Consider the following 11,597-nt stretch of genomic DNA (forward strand, 5'->3'; position numbering starts at 1 on the left):
AAATCAATAAAATATTTTAAAAATAGCAATTGAATGAAGTTATCTCTGCTCTGAACTCAATTAGTACAGATACACATTGTTTTATTGTTTATATATATTTTTCAGCTAAAGTAGTGACTTTTATTTACAATTGCATGTATCAAGATTATGATAAAAACACTAGTGATACCATCCAAACAAAAGCCATGATTTATTGGTAATGGCAATGAATGGAATATTTACAGTCTCTGACAAGAATCAAGCAATCATCCAGGAGCTGTAGATCTGACGGCAACATGGTCTTCCAATGCCCTTTTGTACCTTAGTCACTTTCTCCTTTTTTGCCAACTACTCGTTTGAAGTCATTCATATTTGTTGCCTGGACTGGAATACCAATAAAAGTAAAATATGAAATTCTTATTGTTTTTTCTTCACCTGGATTGGACTAAACAGATATGTTTTTTGTTTGGGCCCAGATATTCCAGATACCAGGGCTGTCTAGATATACTAGGTGTTTGATAATCCTCCTCCAGAGTAGGTCATCAAATATTTTTGACCATAATATAATGCATTTCAAATATTCTGTCTTCCTGGAGTTCATAACTCCCTTCTTTGTTAGGTGGATCAGTTTTCTATACATTTATGAGCCACTCATCTCTCAAACTCCCTTGGTTGGAAAGGAAGAAAACCAACCTGTATAAATTTAAGACAGAAAGTGGGATTTCCCAGTTATAGATGTGGGAAGGACAGCATAATAGTTTTTTATTGCTGTATAATAAACACCATAAACTTAGTGGCTTAGGGAAACATAGTTTTATTAACTTACAGTGTCTGTGGGCCAGGAGTCCAGGCAAAACTTTGCTGGATCCTCTGCTCAGGGTCCCATGAAACTGATGTCAAGATGTCAGCCAGGCTGCATTCTCATCTACAGCTCTTATCCTTTCTAGGCTCATTCAGGTCATTGGCAAAATTGGGTTCCATGTGGTTGAGGGACTGAGCTCCATGTTTTCTCAATGGCTGTGCACCAGGACCATTTCAGGCCACATTCCAGTGACCCCCTCCACAATATTGCCATTTGTTTCTTCAAGGTGAACACAAGACTTTTTGATCTGCCTCAAGGGAGTCTTATATAATGTAATGCAATCACAGAAGTACTCATCTTTACTCTTACTCCTATGCAGGCTTGTCCTGGTGACAAGTGACATAATGGCTGCAGAAGAAAGCAGCTTCAGCACCAGAGGAAATAATGACTAATTCTTTCCAATTAGCAAATTCTACTGAAGGATTCTGATTGGCTCACATCACCATACTGGGGCTGGGAACCAGGACTGGCCCAATCTGTGGCCATGGAGCCAGAACTGTTACAAGAAGTAGGGTAAAACCAGTTGTCTCCATCGTAGGGGATACTAGATCACATGGGTTCTTTAGATCCTTACAGTTAAACTCAACATCTCTGAAACCAAACATAGCAAATCCCCTTGAAATCAACACCTTACAATCAATCCTCAAGTTTGTTTGATGGGATCATTCTTTACCAAATCCTCCCCAGTTATTCTGGAAGCCAACTCATTTCTGCTTTGTCCTTCAAATGCAATCGTCAACTTTATCCTCACCCCCTCATCCTTTTGCATTTTTCCTGTTGCATGCTGGGCTCATAAGAGGCAGATTTTGAGGTTGAGTTTAGCACTCAAGGTGTTTATTATTAAGAAGTACCTTCCACAGGGCACCGGGGTGGCTTGGTCAGTTAAGCAGCTGCCTTCAGCCCCACGTTGGGCTCTCTGCTCAATGGAGAGCCTGTTTCTCCCTATGCCCCTCCTCTTCCACCTCTCATGCTCTCTCTTGGTAATAAACAAACAAACAAATAAATAAAAAATAAATAAATAAAATCTTAAAAAAAAAGAATAGAAATACCTTTGGGACTTGATACCTGTGGGAGGAGGAAAGGAAGAAGAGTAGGCAGAGGGAGAAGCTGAGCTGTGATGCATGCCCAGTGTCAACCTTGGTCAATAAGATGAGCAGCCCCAGAGTGAAAATGGCCCATAAGAATTCATCCAAGTTGGGTTGAGGTGATCCATCCTTTATGCTTCTAGACTGTGCATGAGCCAGAGGAGTGAGGTGGTTCTCTGGGTCTCTCTGAAGCCACTGAGAGCTGCAGGTTGCTGCCCACACCCTTCCCAGCAGCTATGCAACCTACTCTAACAGGAGTTTGGGTGGTGTGCTTTAGTTCCAAGCACATTCCCTCACATTTATCCCTCCCACACACTCCCAGAGAGACCACCCCAGGTCCTTGTAGTCCGGTCTTCACTCTTACATACTGGGATCCTTCTAACCCAGTCAAATACGAAATCTCTTCTATTATCACAGTCAAGCCACTGTTCAAAAACTCTTCATGGCTCCCAATTTCCTATGGATTCAAGTTTCTAAATCTTAGCTAATCTCCAAGATCTTTTGCTTGTTTATTTGTTCTTGTTTTGGTTTTGTTTTAATTTTTTATTTAATTATTTAAATTGAAATTAGTTAACATACAGTGTTTCAGGGGTAGAATTTAATGATGCACCAGTTGTATGTAACACTTGGTGCTCATTACATCACGTGCCCTCCTAATGCCCATCACCCAATTACTCCATCCCTCACCTACCTCCCCTTCAGCCACCCTTAGTTTGTTTCCTCTTGTTAAGAGTCTCTTATGGTTTGCTTCACTCTCCATTTTTATTTTTCCTTCCCTTCCCCTATGTTCATCTGTTTTATTTCTTAAATTCCATATAGGAGTGAAATCATGGGGGATCCCTGGGTGGCGCAGCGGTTTGGCGCCTGCCTTTGGCCCAGGGCGCAATCCTGGAGACCCAGGATCGAATCCCACGTCGGGCTCCCGGTGCATGGAGCCTGCTTCTCCCTCTGCCTGTGTCTCTGCCTCTCTCTCTCTCTCTCTCTCTCTCTCTCTCTGTGTGTGACTATCATAAATTAAAAAAAAAGGAGTGAAATCATGTAGTATTTGCCTTTCTCTGACTTATTTCCCTTAGTATAATGCTCTCTAGTTCCATCAGTGTCACTGCAAGTGGCAAAATTTCATTCTTTTTGATGGCTGAGTAATATTCCATCAATACACACACATACACTACATTTCTTTATCCATTCATCTGTCAATGGAGATCTGGCTCTTTCTATATGTTGGCTATTGTGGGTATGACCGCTATAAACATTGGAGTGCCTGTGTGCCTTCAAATCACTATGTTTGTATACTTTGGATAAATACCTAATAGTGCAATTGATGGGTTGTAGGGTAGCTCTATTTTTAACTTTTTGAGGAACCTCCACACTGTTTTCCAGAGTGGCTGCGCCAGTTTGCATTCCCACTAGCAGGGCAAGAGGGTTCCCCTTTCTCTGCATCTTCACCAACATATGTTGTTTCCTGAGTTAATCTTAGCCATTCTGACTGGGGAGAGGTGGTATCTTATTATGGTTTGGATTTGTATTTCCCTCATGGCAAGAGATATCGAGCATTTTTTCATATGTCTGTGGGCCATTTGTATGTCTTCTTAGGAGAAATGTCTGTTCATGCCTTCGGCTCATTTCTTGATTGGATTCTTTTGTTTTTTGGGGGTGTTGAGTTTAATAATTGCTTTGTAGATCTTGGATACTAGCCCTTTATCTCATGTCATTTGCAAATATCTTCTCCCATTCTGTAGGTTGCCTTTTCATTTTGTCGACTATTTCCTTTGCTGTGCAGAATCTTTTTATCCTGATGAAATCCCAGTAGTTCATTTTTGCTGTTGTTTCTCTTGCCTCTGGAGACGTGTCTAGAAGAAGTTGCTGTAGCTGAGGCTAAAGAGGTTGCTGCCAGTGTTCTCCTCTAGGATTTTAATAGATTCCTGTCTCACATTTATGTCTTTAATCTATTTTGAATTTATTTTTTTGTGTATCATGTAATAAAGTGGTCCATTTTCATTCTTCTGCATGTGGCTGTCCAATTTTCCCAACACTGTTTATTGAAGAGACTGTCTTGTTTCCACTGGATATTCTTTCCTACTTTGTCAAAGATGAGTTGACCATAGAGTTGAGAGTCCATTTCTGGGTACTCTGTTCTGTTCCATTGACCTATGTGTCTGTTTTGTTGCCAGTACCATGCTGTCTTGATGATTACAGATCCAAGATCTTTTATAATCCAATCCCAGTCAATACTTCTTGGACTTTCTTCTATTCAGTACATCAACCTCCATCACAATATCATGTTCCTATTCTCAAAGACCACTTTTCCTCATCTTCTCTCCTTCCTTGCATTTTTCTGTACCCTTTCATCCTCTTCCTCTCTATTCCACTATGAAAATCCTACCAATCCTTCAAAGTCCTGCCATAAAAAAACTTTCTTGCACTGATGGTCAGGGACCAGAGTAATGTCATCTTCCTCAGAAAGGTCAATTTCTTATTTTAAGCAACTTTGATTCTATGCTTCTGATTTAATGTCATATATTCTAGGTTATCGATTACTGTGTACATGCTTAATTTTGGTGTCCCTGAAGACAGGCCCTGAGATAAGGACTTAGGGGCAGGTTATCTATTTAGAGGGGATCCCAGTGAGTTGGGGAGGAGCAAGGAAAATAAGACAGAACAGGGAGAAAAAACTATGATGTGTGATGTGTGTGTTAGTGAGCAAATATTGCATGGGCATTTGGGATTCAACGCCAGCCAGGAACCTCTGAGGAACTTCACAGACCCATCCCAGACAGGGAGCCTGGAGCTTTGACCCAGTGATTACCATCTGCTTTGAGGGATGATCCTGTTGTTCCCAGGAGTATTGGCTTTCCTGAAGAGTGAAACTGCACAGGCCTATGAAGAAACAAGTGAGGGAGAACCTTCAGGCAAAGGGCACAAGAAGGTGCTTGCAGTAGAGTGCTATCAGTACACCTGGAATTGTCGTCCACAAAGCAGGTGGACTCAAGGGAGGGTGGGAGGGGCACAGGGTGAGGCATCTGGAGTATCCACTCCTCTCCCCACCTGGATGATAAACAGTGAAGCCATTCTTTCTATGTGCCCCATGGTACTTGATTTTGCACATAAGGTCAATGCACAAATACTCATTGATGTTGAAGTGTCTAAGGAAACACACTCTTTTATTGTCCTTTACACACTCACACAGAACACTTCTGTGACCAGATGCGCAACATATCAGGCAATTTGTGACATCATCTGGGCAACCTATCATTCAATTCAATTCCGATACTAAGCTGAGTTAGTGCAGACCCTACAGGTTAAGGGCTCAGCCCCACAAAACTCTGGCTCCCCCATTTTAGATGACAATCACAAGTCCAGGTATCATCTGTGCTTCTGACTGACTGGTTTAAAATCAGGGTTCCCACATCCCCCTCACTGGACTTAGTAATTTGCTAGAAAGCCTCGCAGAATTCAGGGAATATCTACTGGTTTATTATAATTCTAATTCTTTTTTTAAAATTTTTATTTATGATAGTCACACACACACAGAGAGAGAGAGAGAGAGAAAGGCAGAGACACAGGCAGAGGGAGAAGCAGGTTCCATGCACCGGGAGCCCGACGTGGGATTCGATCCCGGGTCTCCTGGATCGCGCCCTGGGCCAAAGGCAGGCGCCAAACCGCTGCGCCACCCAGGGATCCCCCTACTGGTTTATTATAAAGAATGTAATTAAGGACATGAATGAACAACCATGAAGAGGTACATGGAGTGAGGTCTGAAACAGTCCTGAGCAGAGACCTTCTGTCTCCATGGAGTTGGAGTGCACCACTGATATGTGTTCATCAATCCAGTTTTCTGAACCCCCATTTTTTATGGAGGCTTCATTGTACTGGTGCAGTCGATTATTAACTCTACTTCAAACCTGTCTCTCTTCTCCAGTCATGGCTTGATTTTTTTCTGGTGACTAGTCCCCATCCAGAGAACAAAAGTACTCCTATCACCAAGGAAGGTACAAGGGTTTTAGGAGCTCTATGTCAGGAACTAGGAACAGAGACCAATGTATGTCTTTTCCAGTATTTCATGAGTTGACATTGGGATTTTGGAACAGGCCTCTCACATCTTTGGTGTCTGGACTCTGCCACAGTATCAGTGCCTTCCTCCTTCTGCTGACTTACTCCCTAACACTCTGACCACACTTTGTACTTCCTCACTGTGAGCTTTGTATTCCTCTTATCTACCCATACATGTTGTTATTTCCTGCATTTATCCTATGGCTTTCCTGCCTCTCAATGTATCTATTAACTGACCTTATTCATGATTACACTTGCTGTTACTAAGATGAGGCCTGTTCTAGGGGCAGGAATGCAGCACCCAGGAGGTTGCCTTCTATTGTTAACACATCAACAAAGAGAAATAGAGTAGAATGTCACTGATTAAAAATAAAATAAGAAGAATTTTTCCAAATGGAGAGATGGGACCATTATTGATCAGGTGGCTGGGTCAGGAGTCTCCAAGGGAGTGATATTTGAGTAGAGATCTATCTCCATTACTAGTTGAGAAAAGTAAGTTTCAAGGAATGACTTGTCCCAGGTCACACATCTAGGAACTGTGATAGCTGGAATTTGTTGCCAACCTTTTTCACCAAAGCCACAACTTTCAAAAGCTGTCCTGAGCCCTAGAATGGTGGAGAGGGGAAGGTATGAAGAGCTTCAATCATCTCTTGTGATGGAGGAAAAGGAGAACTTCATCCTTTCTTTGTCTTCAGAGAATATCTCTTAACAATTTACTACTTGTGTGGAAATAAGATCAGGAAGTCTTTACAAGTTCTGAATGATAAAATAACTGCTCATTTCACACTGAGTCTGCCTGCTATGAGAAGGAAGAATACAAATGAGAATGAGGAGGTGAAGGAGCCAAAGTCATCCATGTCTTGGACTTTAGACCTCAAAATCAGGCTGATGGAAGAACCGTTGCACTTGGACAAGGTAACAGGGGTGTAATCTGACCTCCAACTTCCTCTCCATATGCTCTCTCCTGGCATTTGGGGCCTCAACTGTAGCACATGAGAAGTCCTTTAAATTTCCAAGCTTCCTGGTTATATGATATTGATTAGGTTTTTTCTATTTTATGTCCTGTAATTTCATTTTCAGGCTCATAAACTATATAGCAGCAAACCTAGGCTGTTTCAAATATAATGAGACTTCAAAACCTTTGAAATGCTTCTGGTTTTCCTCAGCATCATTTTACAATAGCTACACCACCTTCTATTTTAAAAACCTTTCAGGGTGGTTTTGTTGGGTGATTTCTTCAGCTAGTACATGCAGTTAGTATTATATTTTAAATTGTAGTTCATGCTCCCCATCCCCTTGCCCATGGACAAGTTAGGACTTACCAGGTCTGCTATTAGTTTATAAGGACTCATACCATGTGTAGCAGATTCAAATCATTAACAACTTGTGCTGAGCTTTAGTTTCATGTAATGGACTTTGGAGGTTTTGTTAGAATTTTCCTATCAGGTAGAATTGGGCTTTGGAGCTCAGGTTCTCCTACAGATGAGAGGCTTTGCTCTTCCCAGGGGTGTTTGCCAACCCCCACCCCCAGCAGTTCTGAAGAGGAGTCAGCAGACATAGTTTTTGAGGACAACCAAGTTAGGAGAGGCTATTGCTCATTTTCCTACCTATGCTATTACTTGTTGGTAGCACCCATACCCACACTTGTGGAAAGCTAATACTCTGCTTTCTTTCAGCATGGTCTGCTGCGTTCCTGGGCTTTCGGTGGCGACCTCATGAGATCTAGCCCAGGCCTCCAGCACTGTGGTTACACACTTCACCAGGTGTGCAGAGTGACATATGTATCACTCAGAGAGGGAGAACCCTGGCCTGGATGGGTCAGCCACTGGACAGAGGCCAGAGGTAAAGTTCTGTATCTCAACTTCTTTCCCACAGTCCAGAAAGACCTTGTCTTTGAAGTTTCCACAAATAAAGGAGGTTCTGACCTCTAAGGAAGGCAGCAAAAGCAGCCTGTTCCCTAGCACATGGAGCTTCAGCAGCTCTCTGCTAATGACATACGAGCTGTTGACAGCACTGCCAATGTCTGAATTAAAGTTTATGTACTGACTCACAGGGCGAAGAGAGAGTTTTAGAGTCAGGATGTGAAAGTTCTTTTTCTTTCCACATTGGAGGTCATTACAGACAAGCCCTGTTCCCGGCTGCCTGCCCAGCCCCACAGAGAGCTGGCCCAACATGAGCAGGGCTATTTATTGCTACTGCAGGTGAGCTTCCTGCTGACGGCCCTCTCAGTTTTCATCAGGGATGACGCTAAATCAATTAGCAAACAGAACACAAATCATACCTGTTACTCATGCTGAGACTCTACCAGGAGTCGTGACTGGCCCATCCCTCCCTCGGTTTCTCACCCATCCATGCCAAGTCCTAGATGATATATCCCATCCTGTTTCTTCGTGGAGTTGGTCTCTCTCTAGCTCTAATACCACCACCACTTTTTTTTCCTGGGCTAGACACTGGAACAGCCTCCTGCCCAGTTTGCCCATGCTTATTTGACAGCCTCTGTCCACCTGTCCACACCTCCTCCACATGCACCCTCTGGACACATGCTGGTCTCAAGCCTCTGCACCTGCCTCAGCTCCAGCCCAAGCCTCTTGAACTTGGCTGAACATTAGGGTCACCTGGGAACTTAAAAATAGGGATGCCTATGTCCTTTCCAGTGATTCTGATCTAAATCAGTCTTGGTATAGCCTGGGCAGGAGTATATTTTTAAAGTCCTGTCAGTGATTGAAATGTGCAGCCAGGGTTGAGAACGACATGTCCCAGTCTTCAGTTGGTGTATTCTTCCAACAACCAAGCCTTTAGAGACATATTCAATATCACTTCCTTTAAGAAGCCTTCCAGGTCTGCCAAACCAAATCCATTTCTGAGTTTTGGTCTCAATGTAATCTTTTCCTTCATTCCCATTCTCAGAATGTGCAATAAATGTTCACAAATGTCATTTTTTGGTCAATATTTATCTCTGTCATTGAGCCCATGCATTGGGATCCATGCCCACCTTGGTAAGTGCTAAGTCTTCTAGGACTAATGAAGTGCAAGGTAAGGGTTTCAGTGTGAACCCACTGACAGAATGACAGCAGCAAGTTGGAACTGTATCCTGGGTACCAGAGGATGCAGTCACTCGGTGGACTTACCTCAGTGCATCTTTCCAAATTAGCAACAATGGGTCAGGATCATGGGCGATATGACCATGTGTGGGTACTTTGTGACATTGGAGTAGGGGTGGGGGGAACAAGAAGGGAAGAGGGGCTCAGGTGAGTAAGCACCAGAGGCTGAGCCACCACCTGGCCCTGAAAAGAAGCTCAATGTCCCATCAAAAGTCTTGAGTCTTAGTATTGGCAGCCACAGTGCATTTGCTTTAGTGTGAAAATGACATTTCAACTATCAACTATGTGACTTTTCCAGAAACTATGCCTTGTCTATCACTTCAGTTTCACATACCCCATATTACACACGAACCCATTCTCAAGAGGCACAATGTCCTTTTGAGAATATATATCCCATACAGCCATCAGGTCAGACAGGGAGAGGGTTGGGGTTGCTTTTCAAGGAACAGCTGGTATTATGACTTAAACTGGAATCTCTAGACTCAGAAAGACCAGAGTTCAAATCTCATCTCCACCAGGCTTTTCCTGTGGCTTTGGACAAATTACCTCATCTTTCTGAGTCTCAGCTTTCTCATCCACAGATTGGGTTACCTTGGCAAAGCTGTTGGAGAGCTCTCAGGAGGATTATTTGAATCACCTTTCTAGAGGACTTTATCCCCCTGGCTGGCATGTAGTAAACCTTCAGTAAATGCTCAGCAATCTCAGATAGGGAAAAGCCAATGCAATGTGTAGCAGCCTTTTGAATCCTGGTGTGGTTGTTAATACTAGCAGGCAAGTACAGCAGGACAGTAGGAACCAGTGTGTCCTGGTAACATTTCTAATTATAAACAACCATTCTGAGATCATAATTCAAAGAAGAGCTATTCTTGGGGGAGGGGTGCTCTGTAGTCCGCAATGTGCCATTCTTCTTTCCCTGGATCCTACCCTGGAGCCATCAGAGTAGATGAAAAAATATGTCTCTCATAGTGTTCTAGGCAATCCATTGATTCCCCTTTGTTCTCTTCCACTTCCTGTCTTTGAGTGAAGTATCAGCACTCCCCACCCTATCTTTTACTATCTTGAATGAGGAATGTTCTCCATCAGCTGTTTCAGAGACTGTAGACAGAAATTGCAAGATGCAAATATTTTGGATTCAAAGCTAGTTAACATTGCATTTAAAGCAAAAGGTCAGGTGTTTTGAAAGGAAAACTTAATCCATTTACATATTGTGTTTATAGACACCAACATTTAGACTCTTTTAACCATGAGAGTCTATTTTTGTAGTTGTCATCTGCACTATTCCTTTTAAGCAGGAAGAAAAGAGGACACATCCCAGACAGGTGTCTTGAGGAGTGGATCATAACACTCATCATGCCCTTTCTATGGTAAGTGACAGGAGAATAGAACTCAGGCATGAGAGCATGAAGACTGTGCTCAAGAGAGCAAGTGTGTGTGTATGTGTGTGTGTGTGTGTGTGTGTGTGTGCGTGCGCGCATAGCTAGGCCTTGGCCTGGGTTCCCCCAGGAGCGCACCCTGAAGCCAGGAATCAAGTGCAAGGAGTTTAGTTGTAAGGTGAACTCAGAAATCCCCAGCAGGGACAAGGGGATGTAAGATGCAAAGGAATTTATAGAACTGTTTTCATGTACCCTGGGCAGTGCCTCTCAGTCCCTCCGGGGAGCGGCTGTGGGGAGGAAGCTGCAGAACCCCCTTGACAATGATTTTTATCCACACACCTCCTGTCTGTCATTGTTTGGATGACAGAGCCTCAAGGCAGAGAGTTCCAGGTAATAGCAGCCCCCATTGTCAGCAGGCAGAATGGGTGCTACAGGTCCAGGGACATGTCTTGTGCAGTGTGGCCTTGAGGTTCCCTCCGCCTGTGCATGAACTGGGATGGCACAGGTCCAGCTTTGGTTCCTGCCAGTGGAACAAGCAGATGAGGCTATCCAGGCCTCCTCTGCCTTGGAATGCCATTTTTATAAGTAATTAATTCTTCTTCATTCTTCGTAATCCATTCTTCTGTTTATTGATGAGCCTGTCAGATGTGTGACTCTGGTTTTACAGTCAAAAGAAAACAAAGTTCAGGGGAAGGGTCTTGTTTTGTGCTGAATCCTATCAGATCTTCGTTTGTCTCTGAAACCAGGACCTCAAAACCAAAGTCCTTGGAAAAAAACACAAGCAGGTTGTAGGGAGAGGACAAGAGGGATAGCCATTGAGGGCTTCTCCCGCGAGCTGCCGTGGCAACGCAGCCATCCCAAGGCCTCCCGAGGCCCTGCGACCCCAGCTGCCACACTTAGAACTTGGGGAACTTGGACCTGCCCAGCTGTCATAAGGCTCTGCCACCTGAACCTCCACCAGCTATCCTTGGATTTGCAATTGCCATGTTAGTAACCTTTCTTAGTTTTGTAAGAAATAAGGCCAGATGATTTTCCTTCACTCTATGCACAGTTTGGAGGAAAAATAATGATTTTTTTCCTTACATTTTTCTGGGACATGAAGAAGATGCAATAGCTTTCCATTTTTAATTCACTTACAATAAAACAG

At 43.3% G+C, this 11,597-nt stretch overlaps 1 long non-coding RNA gene across 1 annotated transcript; it reads right to left on the bottom strand.

The window, feature by feature from the left end:
• Positions 1 to 211: 211 nt before the first annotated feature.
• On the bottom strand, positions 212 to 9,858 carry LOC125753553 (uncharacterized). The gene is made up of 3 exons (XR_007405661.1): positions 9,669 to 9,858; positions 4,733 to 4,803; positions 212 to 363 (listed from the first exon to the last, which is right to left on the bottom strand). It is a non-coding gene; the product is annotated as an uncharacterized LOC125753553 (long non-coding RNA).
• Between the last annotated feature and the right edge of the window lie 1,739 nt (positions 9,859 to 11,597).

This window comes from Canis lupus, chromosome 24, assembly GCF_003254725.2.
Source record: "Canis lupus dingo isolate Sandy chromosome 24, ASM325472v2, whole genome shotgun sequence".
Classification (NCBI taxonomy): domain Eukaryota; kingdom Metazoa; phylum Chordata; class Mammalia; order Carnivora; family Canidae; genus Canis; species Canis lupus.